Source organism: Dermacentor variabilis, chromosome 4 (genome assembly GCF_050947875.1).
Source record: "Dermacentor variabilis isolate Ectoservices chromosome 4, ASM5094787v1, whole genome shotgun sequence".
NCBI classification, from domain to species: Eukaryota; Metazoa; Arthropoda; class Arachnida; order Ixodida; family Ixodidae; genus Dermacentor; species Dermacentor variabilis.
The window spans coordinates 119,791,112-119,806,923 of record NC_134571.1 but is presented as its reverse complement, the minus strand read 5'-3'; positions in this window follow the sequence as shown (position 1 = coordinate 119,806,923).

The window sequence follows — 15,812 nt, the reverse complement described above, 5'->3', positions numbered from 1 at the left end:
CGATAGCTCCCCATCTGATATGATGTGTATACACTGATTATGCATGATTCGACAGAAAAAAGAAAAACAGTTATTTCTGATTCGACCCCTTTTCGCCATCAGCCCTCGGCTATTGGTAAAAAGTTTTCGGGCTGCACCCTCTTCACCTGCCTGTCACGCGACGTCACGAAACCGCACAAACTCACCGCTTCAAGGTGACGTGTATGCGATAAAGATGCATTAATATGCCGAACAAAACTGAATTTTCTTCGGAATAGCCGCAGGCTGCCCTGTTCCGAAAGGAATAAAAGATGGCTGCCGCAGATCGCTGAGACGCTGGCTACTAGCACCTGCCGGAGAGCATGGGTGTATTTGCGTATAATAACACTTCTTGCGTGGCCGCGTAACGTTTTCGAGCACTTTCAGCACGTTTACCACCTCATTCTGCCAGCTCTTCTTTGCTGAGGGTCAGTTTTAGCATCATTCTTACGCTTCCCTTGCATGCCGCCGCGATTTTCGACCAGCCACCACAAGCTAAGTAAGGGAAAGCCGACCAATCGCAGACGCCGGCGCCACCCTCTTCATCCGGTTATCGATTTTCAGTGCACTGGCTCTGCCCCAGCGGATCCCTCTCAACTTGAGCGTTCTCCTCACCTCTTGTCAGCCAATTAGATACGACAAGCCGCTCAGTGTAGGCAGTGTTATTGGTTTTTCAATCAAAGAAAAGTGACCTCCTATGAACGAGGAGAGTGTTTGATCGGGCTGTACAGACAACCCTGTGGGTGACCGCCCGGTGCTTGCGTCGGTGGTTACGCAAATTTGACGTCAGGAGATTGGAACAGAAAAATATTGGAATAGTTTTGCGTTATAGGGCCCCTGCTTCCTTCCTTCCTTCCTTCCTTCCTTCCTTCCTTCCTTCCTTCCTTCCTTCCTTCCTTCCTTCCTTCCTTCCTTCCTTCCTTCCTTCACTCTGTGGTACCTAAATAAACAATAAGTAAGTCACTCTAGTGCATGCGCCGTTTACTGAACCCGCAACCTTTACAGATACTTTGACCTCTAGGCTGTGTAACCGTAACGTCCACCACAACGTTGTGAACGAGCCACGTGTATATTTCTTGGTACTGTTGATAAATATCGCTCGTGATAATGTTATCGGAGTCATGTGGCTCCCTATCACAAATATCCTTTCGATGTCCCTTTCAATCAACGCGAACGTGGAAGTGCGTGATGAAAGGTATGATCCCGAGATGAAAAAAAACAAACGTTTCCATGAAGTATAACAAGTGGCATCATCTGAAAGTGCCATACTGCTTCCACATTAACTCTACACATAGAAAACCAAATTTAAAAAAAAATATAGAAGAGCGTTCTGATTTACTTGTACTCATGGTCCCCCCCCCCCCCCCATTTCAGCCGTAGCCGTTCTAAAATAATAAAATTGCATTTGAGTTAAAACTGCATATATGTAGTAATTACTTACTTACAAAGCATGAAGAAGCTTCCATACTCTCTTAGTTTATTTGTCGGCTAGTATTCATAGTCGCGCTGGTATTAGTAATTGGTGTTCCAATTAGCCAAAGCCTAAACTTTTGATCAGGTCTTGAATGCTACTATAGGCTTTGCACTCTGTTTACCGCGTTCAAATCAGCGTTTAGAGATTCGGAAGGTAGTCTATCTTAAATTATACATTGAAAGCCATGGGACCAAACAGGCAAATAATTATTGCACGTATGTTGGACATTATCCTACAAAAGAGGAACCTTCTCCTGATTTGTGAAATTAAGTAAGGCATAACTTACATGCACAGAGGTTACACGACAAATAGCCGACGACAATTAGGTAAACACATGTGCTTAAGAGGTAGCGCAGTTGGCAACCTAAACTTTACTGAGCGCTGCGATGACTTTTCGTACTAGCGCTGCTCACGGGGTAGCTTCTATACAGCTGCAAATAGCGTGATTCATGCGGCATAAACTGAGGCGCACTGTTTGGCATAATTTAACTCAAAGTTCTGTAATATTAAAGAAAAGTCTCACGGGTCCTGCTGAAGCAGACGTCTATATTTCCACTGACTTACCTTAAAGGGAGATAATTCTAAACGTTAGGTGGGCGGATGAGATTAAGAAGTTTGCAGGGGCAACATGGCCACAACTAGTACATGACCGGGGTAGTTGGAGAAGTATGGGAGAGGCCTTTGCCCTGCAGTGGGCGTAACCAGGCTGATGATGATGATGAAGATGACGACGACGACGACGACGATGATGATGATGATGATGATGATGATGATGATGATGATAATGGTGAATTCTAGAGGCAACGTAGGGAGTGTCGGGGATGGAAATGTGGCGAACAGTGCAGACGATAGGAGTTGCTAAAACCATTCAATGCCCCGACGCTAGAATGAGAGAGGGCAACAGAAGAGCTCTAGTTGAAAGCATACTTCGATCGGGAACGTTCGCTGCATTAGTTACGCTCCGAGGCCTTGATGTGCACGCGCCGAGCCGAGCACGCGGTTAGAATCTTCAATGCGATCTTGGCGCTCGGCACGCGTTCTTGCATGCTATCTCTCGTGTCTCCCCCAACTAACTACACAGATCCCGGAATGTGCTGACGCACAACGTGTCTAGTAAGCGTCGAAGAGCAAGAACTGACTCTAGAGACCTGCACGGGCTATTTTTTTCATGCCTGGCCCAACCACGACAGAGGCATGCGTTGGCCGCGCACGAGCCCCGCCCGGGCCCGAAAGATTCAGGGCCTGCCCGAACCGGTTCGGCCTGGCTTGGTTCGACCCATTGGCCCTTGCGCCTATAAAAGCTATAGGTACGACTTCTTTGTTATTGTGAACATAGTGCCGTGTGATCAAAGGGGGCGGGGTGGTCTTGAAGCTGCATCAAGCAGCTTTTTTGCCCCGCGTGCCCTCTCACTAGCTACTCTGTAACTTTGGGACAAATAAACATTTCAATGCTAGCCAAACGCCCACAAAACATTATTCCGTGTGCAAGCACACGTATTCAGTGGACAGAGAATTAAATAGGGATGGATCATGCTTGCAACTGCCACCGAGAGTGGCACAACGCCTGCTTACTCTTTAGGAAGGACGATGTAATATAATAGAAGTCTACTAAAAAGGGGAAGATTTCGGTGCGTCACGTTTATCGCTAATGTTTCAGCTAAATAAAAAAAGGAAATCTTTTAATCATTATGTTCGTGCTTTAAAGTGTGAAAGGAACAACCGTAGTAGATTTTTCAACTTCATGCGGGGCAATATGCAGAAAGGCATAGGTGAACGTTCCCGTGCCCAGCGCTAGGCATTACATGTTACTTTTGAAGTTCATAATATCATTGCGATGTACAGTGATGGAAGTCAAAACAATAAGCTTAACTGGAATGTCAATTTAAGTACACTGGTATATTGGCTTTCATAAATACCGTAATACAGGGCCATTAGAATAATTCTTTCATTCAGCAGAAAGTGGGTCCAAGTAAGGGTAACGCTCATGTGTTCTCATATAGTTGTACGGAACATGCAAATTTATTGTTTTATTCCGCTTCATCATAATGGTATAAATTAAGGCGTCCTTTTTTTGGAATATGAGGTAACTTGAGCTCTGTCGACTATTGTCTTATCACGTATGGTGTTAAGTGCATGTGCCACGTAAAAATGAAATTGAGGGGTTTTACGTGCCGAAACCACAATCTCATTATGGCGCACTCAGTAGTAGGGGACACTGGAATAATTTGGACCACCTGGGGTATTTTAACGTGCACCCCAATCTTAGTACCACGGGTGTTTTCTCATTTCGCCTCCATCGAAATGCGGCAGCCGTAGCCGGGATTTGATCCCGTGATGTCGTGGGTAGCAACTCGACATGATAGCCACTAAGCAACCACGGCGGGTGCTTGTACCACGTAGTCCACGTCGTATTGCGTTTTCTCTTGTCAGATTGGGATGCAATATAATTGCTTGTAACGTCCCTTCGCGGCGAAACCACTTAGGGCCAGAAAAACATGTACAAGGCTGTTAACACAAGGATTTAGCCATTTAACATGTGACAATACTATTAAAAAATGCACTGTGACAGTAAAAAAGATGCGTTCTGTTTTATTCTTCACATCCCTCCCACTAATGTTTCGAAATTCTGCAGTATCCGTGTACGCCAAAAATATTCATCTAAGAACAAGGGAAACCTTAAAGTGTAAAATTAATTAGTTCGTCTAATTGCCCGATAAACTACCCCAGAAAATTCAACTCACTAGAACAGTGCAGAAAGAAAATGGAAACGAGCAGAAATTTCCACTAACCCTTAACACGTTAAATTATTCATTGATGAATATTCCATGACTAACTAGATACCCCTTTATTTCAATACTCTAAGTAGTAATTTCAAATTAATTTAACTTATGTTTCTCAAATAAAATGGTCACGCACAAGACAGTGGCAAGTGTCAGATAATGACTCCGGCCGAAAATGTACATACATTTATGCAGTAACAACATATCGTAAGTCACTCTACCTTCCAGACTGTCTTATGCAATGGAAAAATGTAGCTAGTTGTACTGAAACTACTGTCAATAACTCCTCTTTTGGCCGCCACACGAAGTAGGCTTTCGACAACGCAAGAAAGCCTAAAGATTTTGTTTGATTTTGCAACGAGTCTCCTACCATTCAAATAGTTTCCAGTTTCTTCAGCGCCATCTCAATGAAAATATAATTCTAACCTTTCGCCGCTTTGATCCGAGTCTGCGATATATATATATATATATATATTTATATATATATATATATATATATATATATATATATATATATATATATATATATATATATATATATATATCGCGAATCACAATGGACTTGCGCTATTGCAAAAACTACGACAAATCAGGTTTGCGTTTCTGAGGGTATCTGAAAACCATAAATTTAGTCTTAGTTGGGTTAAGGACCGAATTTGTTACCAGAACCCCAGCGAACAATTTGTCTCAAAGCAGTCTTCAATTTCAAGGTTAAGAAAGTAACACAAATATAAGATGTTGACAAAGCAGTGTCCACAGCAATTACCGGTATCTTTCGTACCTGGGAAGGAATCCGGCTTAATTCCAGTATAAATTAATGAGCGACGCCATGCACACACAGTAGCCATGCAGGCTACACGTCGATTATGTCTCATTCTCGAAGTCTGTCACTAACTCTGGTACATCATTGGAATAAAAAAGAAATAGCGGTCCTGTGTCGCACTGCTTTTGTTTTATTCCAAAGATGAACCAACCAGACCCTTTCAATACACTGCTAACGTTCATAACACTGCTATTATTTTTCCTTTCTAGTGCGGGGCCTACAGTGTGCTTCTGTTCGCATACATGATGTTTGAGAGAGAGTCATGATCGTTCATATAGAAATGTAACATGAAACGTTTATGTGTGCAGTTGACGTACACTCGCACCGTTCCACAAGAGTGAAAAAAACAAAATTAATAGCACAGTTCAACTAAGTCCAGACCGGGTTTCGCGATTGACGAGTTAGCCATCTTAGATTAATATATTAAGAAATAGTTACAGCTTCAATATTTAACAGATAACTGCGCAAATAACTGCCCGTTTAGAAACTACAGGAATTGCAACCGTGACCGACCATTATTTTTGAACTTTGCATGTTTATTGTTGTGACATCAATGCTTGATTATTTTGCTGCCTCGTGTCAGACGTTTTCAGCAGTGTTGCTTGCTTTTATTAACGAATACAAATTACGGAAATAATTTTATGTTTTGAAATGGAGAAAAGCTGCCCGCACAGGGTTACATATTGAACGACGCCCACTGTGATTTCTCACTATTCAAGCTTGAACCGATAGCTAGACAAAGTTCCATTCGGCAACTATTTAGGTTTTTGTTTGCCTTGGTGTACCACAGGCACCTCTCGCCAGCATACTTCAGTACTTACGCGAAAACTGTAGCGCAGAAAGGAGTCGAAATGCGACTTCATTTTTCGAACGCGCCACAGTGCTACTACAACATGCAAGCGATGCTTGGGGACTCATTTTTCATCGTTTGCCTAGGGTCGGTACGGGCGGCGATGCCTTAAGGAAATTGTGTGGTGTTGGAGCTTATGCAAAACGCGGTGGAATAGCGCGTACACCCTAAAGGAATGAAAACTAACGTGAGCTCCGTGGCGCAGGCGAAGGCAAGCGACTTGGCCTCGAGTGTTCAATGCAAGTAGTGCATGAACGTTTTCGTTACGATTTATGCTAAATAATTTTTCACTACTATTTCTATTTTGACCTTAAAGGCGAGTCAGCCTTTCGCTACCTCCACTCGCAAACCTGCCTTGAGCAAAGCGCTAAGTGAGCGCTGTGCTTAATACGGTGCCCTATGGCACAGAACATCGCTGATTGTTTCTTCTTCTAACAGGGGTTATATTCTAAAACCTAATTTAACCCATTGAACACTTTGCCACTTGTTTGCTTTTTTGGCGCACTTTGCTTTCTCCTAAGTGCCTCTCTCTCTCTTTCTATCTGGGGGGGGGGGGCACAACGATGAAGGAAATAAGGGCTACTGCACTTCGATTTAGGGGCCACGACCTCTCTAACGAAAGAGCGACCCGACAGAGACCATAAAGTAGGAGACGGGCGGGGGAGACAAATGCTACTAGCTTCAAGAAAGCACGCAGCATGTCCCCAAAATACATAAGGGGAACGACCTCGAAGCTCACATACATAATAAAACCACGGCATGAACGAAGAAAAAAACTGTACATCTTACTTTAGGAAAAGAAGCTCAGAAATGTCGGCCGAACTTGGTCGTGGTCGCTATAGGGGAAGCCCGTTGGCAACCGTACGTCTTGACATCTTGGTTCTTCACTTTCTTCGTTCCTTTCTCTGCTCACCATACACTCCCAGCAGCTCCATGTCCCTTTACTGGGGATCCGGTCTCCACGCAGTATCAGCCTCATCCCCAGCTGCAAGGAGCCAAGGAGCAAAGGCTGGGGCAAAGCAAGAAACCGATTAAGAAGAAAGAAAAAGCAACGACCACAATAAACTCGAGTTGGCAAAACTGTAGGAAGCTGAATGTCTTGGCCCTTGAGCAAAAAATTATGAGAAGCTTTTCTTGCTAGTCAATTTTAACGTTTTCTTCCATTCCTCGACCACTGGATGCCTCTCTCTCTCTCTCTCTCATATTTCTTTTTGCTTGCACATTCAGTCTCTGGGACATGCGAATGGTGGCCGTGGGTAGAAGCGAATAAGGGTAAGAAGAGTACATCGAAGGAGAGGAGGGCGCGCTAGCAGATCGACAACGGGTGCCAGATTGGAGTTTCTAACCCTAACTTTCGACCCCTTTCCAAGTGGATCCTTGTTCTTAATATAACGAGCTTGACAATAGGTATCGAGTGAACACCGGCTATCGGTTGTGGTCCCTGCACTCCGATGCGCATTATTTTTGTTTTCTTTTGCAATGGACAGTTCATTAAAGGGCTTCGGGTGTCACAAAGGATCCCATTTTTGCCGTTTGTGGCACTGCTGACGACATCTGGAGAAGTCGAATTAGCCTAACTGGGCGAATTCTATTTGCTTTGACGTCCCGCACTAGCCCTGGCCAATGCTAATTGCCCTCGACTAAAACCGACGAATGATCTTTCTCAGCCACTATGTTTTTCTGCTGCAATATGAATCTACTCTACAATTCGGCTGTCCCCTTATCATTTGAATTCAGCTGTGTCATGTAGAAGAAGGGAAGTACAGGAAGCGAGAGTCTTCTTGCGTTAGAAACATTCGACATTTAGTGAAGAAAACAAATAATTTCCAACTGACACATGAATGTTCGTGTTCTTCCTCCTTCACCAGTTCTTACTATAGCGTTATCATCAGTGCTAACAAACACACAAAAATTTTCGTCACTGTTTCTGTCAATTTTTTTATGTGGCAGGGCAATGAACACGTGCTATATTGGAAAGATTATATAATGTGCCACGAATGGAGTCCAAAGTGCGCAGGCCTTCTAATCTGTGGTGTAACAGGATTGCAGATTGGGGCAGAGTGTACTTGGTCATTATATTTCTCTTGGTTGTTCACCAAAAAGAACAAGAAAAGCAATTGTTTAGCAAAATACTTGAATACAAAAATGTATCATTAGAGAAATTATGACTATATCTTACAACCGACAGTATTATTAAGAAAAAATAACGTCGCAGTGGGCGCAGAGTTCAGTCAACGCGTAACTTCTGTCCAAGCCGCTGCAATACTTCGACACGTATTTTTTGAACTGTGAAACCATTTCTACAGAAGTTGAGTACGTTGTTACTCTGGTGACAGTTCGAAATAACATAGAACTCCTTTCAAGCTTATTACACCATAAGGAGTAGAAGTGCGAAATTACATACGCCCTTATGTAGGAGAACTGAATGGTCGGTGAGTGTTGGCTAAAGACATATACGCAGGAGTTGCTTTGCCCAGTGAGATTGTTCAAACAGAATACAGTTAGAGGTTTATAATCATGTGAAAATTCATAATCAAATCCTAACAAAAAGCGATAAAAGACAGAGGCTAGGAGAGTCAAAGGGCATATATGTCCGGTCGGCTGCCTTGTACTGAAGAAAGCGAAAGGGCTAAAGCGATGAAGAGAAAAAAATAACGAAAAGTTGGAAAGGTATTGTTGGTATGCAACGAGCTAGGCACCTGGCAGGGCTGATTGGCTTTGACGCCGCTTCTAGGTATAAAAAATTTTGATGCAAATTCCAAGCGCTGTATGATCTGTGGGCAGTGAAGCAGAGGTGTGCCGGGAACAAGGAAAGAAGCGGTGTATTTCTAGAAGAGACATGTCTCGGGAACATGTGCGCTCCACATAAGTTAATCAAAGCGATGAAAAATCGTGGCACAGTGCGACGACCTACAAAATGTCTGAGATTTGGATGCCACAAAGCTCTTGCGGGAAAGATCGTGTGTCTCAAATATCTAATTAGCATTGGCAAGGAATATTAATGTGCGTGATGAGACCAAATGTTTCGCGCGATCGAGAAAATTCGAATGAAAGCCAAAGAAATAAATTTGGTTTACTAAAAGAAAATGGCCGCTTGAACGCGAACATTTGTTTCAGTGATGATATTGTTACATGGAGGTCGATACAACAGGGAAACGTGTTTACATATATTTACAAGAAGACCAAGAACTGAACCACATGGTCGAATTATCGTGCCAGATAAAAAGCGTCTTCTTCATCAACGCTCCTCTAGAGGACTTTTACCGTAATGTTACCCCCGCCTGCTGAATCATCGCCACGGTACTTTTATGGTGTTCGGGTCAGACGTAGCAACGGAGCTTGCTATGGTGTAGGGGAGCGCTAAAGTTTAAGGCGTTAAACGGAGGGAGAGAAAGACTCGTGCGGGCTGATCTCGTAAGTGACGTCTGTTGCACGTCTTAAGATACGGTAGGATCCATAGCACCGGGAAAGCAGTTTTTCAGAGAATTCAACACGCCGAGTCGGAGTCCACAACATGACAAGGACACCCGGGTTATCCATAACGTCAAGCTGACGGGAGTTATAGCAGTGCCTCTGGTGGTCTTGCGATATCGTAAGCCAATGGCTAGCAATCGCACGTGCCTCGTCAGCTTTGGAAATGGCATCGCGTGCGTATTCAGTGCACGAATGGTCGGCAGCAGGGATTATAGTGTCAAAAGGTAACCTTGAGTCGCGGCCAAACAAAACATAAAAGGGTGAAAAACCAGCGGTATTGTGACGGGAGAAATTGTAGGCAAATGTAACTAGGGGAAACGCAGCGTCCCAGTCCTGATGATCAGAAGATAGAAAGCATGTCAGTTAGCGTCCGTTTGAATCATTCAGCCAAGGCGTCGGCTTGCGCGTGGCGAGCCGTCCTAAATTTGTGTTTTGTCACGCCGGAGCGAAGCAAGTCAACGATAATGCTGGAGAGAAAGCGGCGACCACGGTCCGTGATTAGTTGACATCATGTGCCAAAAACCAGCGACACCCGTAGCACAACTGGTTGGGAGAGCGCGTGTAATTGCGTATCGGGTGGTGTGGTCCGTAGGAATGGCAATCCATTTGCTGCCAGCAGTAGAGGCAGGGACAGAAACTGAGGAGGTCAAGAGCAACTCGGGAGAAGGGGTCATACAGAACGCCAATGGGCTGAAGGAGGCCAGGAGGAAGCAAGGTGGTTTCTTTCGGCGTTGGCACGGTTCACATGCAGCGACGTAGTGACGAACGGAGCAATAAAGATCGGGTCAATAGAAGCGACGCCGAATGTGATCGTAAGTCCGGCAAACTGCAAGGTGAACAGGGCTCGAGGCGTAATGTTGCGGCCATGGACGCTCAAGTGCAGATGCGTGAGAACTGCAAGCAGCAGTTCGAGTCCGTCCGAGTGGACGTTGTGGGAATATAATCTGCCATCTTTAAACACGAAGAGGCGAAGGGAAGGCTCTGGTGCTGCAGAATCCAGCCTCTGAATAAGGTCACGCAAGATGGGTTCACAGCACTGCTCATCACGGATGTGGTTTAAAGCAAAGCTCAAGACTACACATGCAGGCGCGCCAGCGGAGGGTTCAGGCGGATCTACGGAATTGCGACACAAACAGTTAGTGTCCCAGTGCAATGAGCCAGACTTACAACAAGCAGAGCGTTTGTATTCTTGGAGCCTTAGTGCCCAGCAATTAAGACGCCCAGTGGGCAAATTCAGCAAATTTCGTGGTGATGGGTAGTGGCGGTGAAATGACGGCCATGTAAGTAGGGCCGGAATTGGCTCGCCTACCAAACGAGAGCAAGACACTCCCGTTCCGTGATGAAGTAGATCTGTTCGGCTGGGTGGAGGAGACAGTTGGCTTAGGCGATAACACGGGCGTGCCAGTTCTGATGTTGTACCCAAATAGTACTGATTACGTAGACACTGGCATCGGTTCAGAGTTCCGTTGGAGTGAACCCGTCGAAATGAGCCAGGACAGATGGTGTGGTGAGCGACGTGATCAGGTAGAGAAGGCGGCCAGCCGTGCAGAACCCCCCAAAAAACCAGACGCCTTTCTTCAGGAAGTTTGTGAGAGAACGTGCTATTTCCGTGAAAATGTTGACAAAACGACACTAGCAGAAGCACAGTCTTAAAAAGCTACGTACTTCCTTTGTGCAAGTCGGAACGGGGAATTTCTGCACAGCTCGAACTTCGTCAGTGTCGGGGTGCAAACCGGTCGAGTCGACGAGATGACCGAGCATTGTTGGACGCTGACGTCCGAAGTGGCAATTGGATGAATTAAGCACTAGGCCGGCGTTGCGAAACACAGAAACGATAAAGTCGGTCGAGATGCGTTTCAAATGTCGGTGAAAATGCAATTGCGTCATCGTGGTAACACAAGAATATGGATCATTTATAACCGTGTAAGTGGGTTTCCATGAGGTGTTACAAGGTGGCCGGGGTGTTGCATAAGCCGAAGGGCTTGACTGTAAACTGGTAAAGACCGTCAGGGGGTTGATTGAAGAAAAATACTTGGCACTTTGAAGGCAACCCAGGCCATCGTCTATGCGTGGGAGCAGGTACACGTCTTTTTTTGGTGATCTTGTTAAGTTGTCGGTAATCCACGCAAGATCTCCAGCTGTCGTTTTTATTTTAAGAAGGACCACAGGACAAGCCCATGATGATGATGATTCCATGATGGCTCGATTATGTCTTTGACAAGCACCTTGTCGACCTCCATTTGAATGATGTGGCGCTCAGCTAAAGATACCCGGTATGCCGTCAGTAGATCCGATGGGCATCCCCAGTGTTTATGCGGTGCTTGAGGGCGCAGGTTTGACTCAGAGGACAGCGACGAAGGTCAGGGACGTTCCGATAAGAGGAGAGGAGGCGAAGGAGATCGTCAGCTTGATGGAGCGAAAGGTCTGGAGCGATCATTTTATCCCAGTAGGTAGGAGACAGATTGGGGGAAGAAGACGGGACATCAGCGTTGTGCGAGCGAGCAACACAAGTGGAGACAACGCCGAGATGGCTTAGTAGTAGGAAGGCGTCAGCATAGCGAGGAAAATTCCTTGTGGGAGGACTTGTGAGCGCAGTCTGAAATTCAGCACAGGAAGGCAAGCAAGTTTGTCACGTAGAGCTACAATAGTATTTGGAATACCAACACGGTGCGTCAACAGGGATGGGAGCTAGCACATAGTCACCGTCGGGTAATGGTGGAGAGTGCGTAACAGGAACACAAGTAGCAGCGTCGGTAAACGAACGTGCTCAGTGGAACAAAGCTGACTCTTAACCATTCCGGGTTCATCAATTGCATTTGTTAGGCCAAGCTCTACAGTACCAGCGGAACAATCGAAGAGGACGGAGTGGGCGGATGAAAAGCGAAGACCGAGGATGACTTCATGGCAGCAGCGGGAAAGGACGGTCAATAAAACAGAAATTTTGTGGCCGGCAAGACTGACATGTGCAGTACATAGGCCAACTACGGCAGACGTACCGCCGTCGGCCACGCGTTATCTGTTTTAAGGGTGATCCTCTTGACTTGCGTATGGTTTACACCGTTTGCATCAATAAAAAAGCCTAGTACCCTGATCACGTTGACTCTGGGTATATTGACACCATTTTCTGTATGTAGTTGTATATTGCTTTCCGATAGAGGTTTCCAGCCCTTAGGCCTGCCCCAATTTTCACGTCTATAAAGTAGCAACTCCGATTTATGTGGAGAGCACCTGAGTCCAGTGGGTCTCAGGTATTCCTACACCGTCTTCATCGCGTCAGTCAGTGCGTCCTGTATCGGCCCTTCACTGCCACCAGCACACCATACAGTGAGATCATCAGCATATATGGTATGGTCAATGCCCTTAATGTTGCCCAGCTTTCTGGACAGACCAATCATGCACAGGTAGAGAAGGACGGGAGAGGTCACCGATCATAGGGTTGTTCCTCGATCTCCAAGCTGAACCACTTCCGAGTTTGTGTCGCCGACCTTTAGCTTCGCAGTGCGTGCTTCGAGAAAGGATTTGATGTATTTAAACATGCTCAACCCCAGCGCAATGTTTTCTATTGTTGTGAGGATGTATTCGTGCTTTATGCTGTCGAACGCTTTTGCTAAGTCCAATCCGAGTATGGCCTTAGTATTTGTAGAATATCCGTCGAGTATGTGGCGTTTAAGTTGCTTCATGGCATCCTGCGTGGAAAGTGCGGACCTAAAACCCAGCATGTTGTCAGTGTATATATTATTCTCCTCCAAGCGGTTTTTAGCCTATTAAGGATTGCGTTTTCAGCGACCTTTCCGACGCATGATGTAAGTGATATTGGCCTTAAGTTGTCCAAGCTTGGAGGTTTACCCGGTTTCGCTATTAGTATAACTTGTGAAGTTTTCCATTCTTCTGGGACCTCTCCTGAAATCCATGCTTCATTGATGAAGTCTGTCAGCGATTCAATTGACGGCTCACCGAGATTGCTAAGTGATGTGTTTGTTGCTCCATCAGGATCGGGGGCTGACTTTCGATTTGGTTCACTTAAAACCCTCCAGATTTCGGATTCGGTGAAGGGTTGGTAGAGTTCAGGTCGAGCGGCTCCCCTGTATTCTGATGGAAGTGGTTGGTCCTGCTCATTTCTAAGTGGTAGGTTAATTACAACTACAACTACAACTGTCAATTAGTTGTTTGGTAACTGTTTAGATGGGCTGATCCTTAAGGGCTACGTGTATAGCTCGGGCAAGGCTGTGTCTCTGGTTAGCTTTAGTGCCTTCTTCATCCAGCATATGCTTGATAAATTTCCACGCCTTGCCGTTCCTTATTTGCCCATCGATGTACTCACAAAACTCGTCGCACTGTTGCTGGCAGAGGGTGTTACAGTGTTGTTCGATTTGTTTGTTAAGTTCTGCGATACTTTTTCTCAGCCTACGATTTAGCCTTTGGGCCCGCCACCTTCGGGTTGTGGCTTCCTTGGCTTCTATTAAGTGGGCAAGTTTCGAGTCCATTGCCTCTACATTAGTGTCTGTAACCATCCTGTTGGATGCTGTTTTGATGTCCCTTCTGATGCCCTCATACCAGTCTCTCAGATTGAGTTTGGTGGCTTCTTTTCCGCTTTGGGCTCTTAACTTGCGAGAAAGGTCCCATCTACGACCTCGAATTCTCGAGTTCAGCCTTTCTCAACTTCCACTTTGACTTCTATTACGTAATGATCGGTGCCAAAATTCACGTTTGTGTTAGTCCATGAAACATACTCTGCGTTCTTAATGAACGTAAGGTCAGGTGTGGTGTCTGCAGACAGAATTGCCGATCCTCGTAGGATGTGTCTTACCCGTGATTAAGACCAGGTCTAGCTCATCCGCGTGGTTCCACAGATTCCTGCCCTTCACATTTGTCGTAACGTAGCCCCATAGTTCGTGGGTGGCATTGAAGTCTCCTAATGTGATCAGAAGTCTACTTCCAGCTAGATTAGTAGCCTTTTCGAATAATATCTTGAAGTGTTGTTTCTGGTGTTTCTGATTGCTGTAAGCGTTGAGCACGAATAAGCTATTGTTCCTTTGATTTATGTGTGAAGTTGGTACTACAACCTCAACCATGAGGTACTCTAGGTTTTTGTCTATGATGCCTAAATCATGTGAAATGTGTGTGAGCTGCTTATTTACAAGTACATACAGGCTCCTACCAAACGTTTGACACTCTATGGCTCTGTATCCAGTGAGTGTGACATATCCATATCCTGTTTCTTGAAGTGCGATAATATCCGGTTTAGACTGAAGTGACCTAAGGTATTGCTGGATGATGGTACGTTTGTTATTGTACCCCCCGCAATTCCACTGCCATATTCGAAATTCCCTCTTAGTGTGAGCCATATTGCATATTCATCTCCCCCGCCTGGAGTTAGTGTAGCTCTGAGGAATGATGACCCGCATTGTTTCCTTACGTCCATTGACATAGTCATCATTTCCAGGGTTTTGATTCCTTCGCCAAAAGCCTTCAGTTCCTCCTTAGGGTCATTCAGTGCTGTCTGTATTTGGTCTACATTCATTGTAAACTGTGGGACACTGTCTATAAGCATCTGCATGTTGTTCTTGAAAAACGCCAGCGCTTGTTTGACTCCCTCCATCTGTGTTTCAGTGTTCTTGAGCTTACTTTCAACAGCCCTACGCTTGGCTGACATGGGTCCCTCAACAGCAGGCGCCGGGACTGGGGCTTCTTTGCGTGTATTAGTGCTATCTTTGTTTTCTGCTTGTTTAGCCTCGCTTAAGAGCTTCCTTATTGCCGTCATCTCTCTAATCATGTTCTCATTCATTTCTTTTAGTTGTGCATTCTCTTTCTTAAGTCTTTCTATTTCACGATCCCTACTTTACTCTGGGGGTGGGTCACAAAGCATGGCACTTACCGGTTTGGTACGGGCGTCGTCGGCCCAGATAAGTCTCGTTTTATTGGGGTCCCGATGAGGCGGCGTCTTGAACGCTATAGCCGTTACCTTGACTTTGTCGGCCGGATCATCCGGATCGCGCCCTGGATTGGGATCTGCATCTGGGTCCGGATATGGACACGCTTCTTCCCCGGGAGCGTGAGCGGCTTCGGGACCTGGACCTGCCGCTGTACCTTGATCTTGGCTGCGGGTTGTTACTGTCCTTGTTGACGTTAGTTGCTAGTGCTCGTTCGTTTCCGCGTTTTCTGACCACGTATGGAGTTGTATAGCGCTTCTTACACATTATGTCCACCGTTGGGTGTGGGCCACCACACAGTTCACAGCTGGGTTGGCACTTATGTTCGTCAGTCGGATTCACTGCACCACAGCCTCGGTATATTCTCTCTTGCGGAGACGGGCACACGTCAGCTCTGTGACCGTGCCGACCGCAAGCGTAGCATACGTCGACTTGTTTCTTGTATAGTGAGCACCTTACAAGG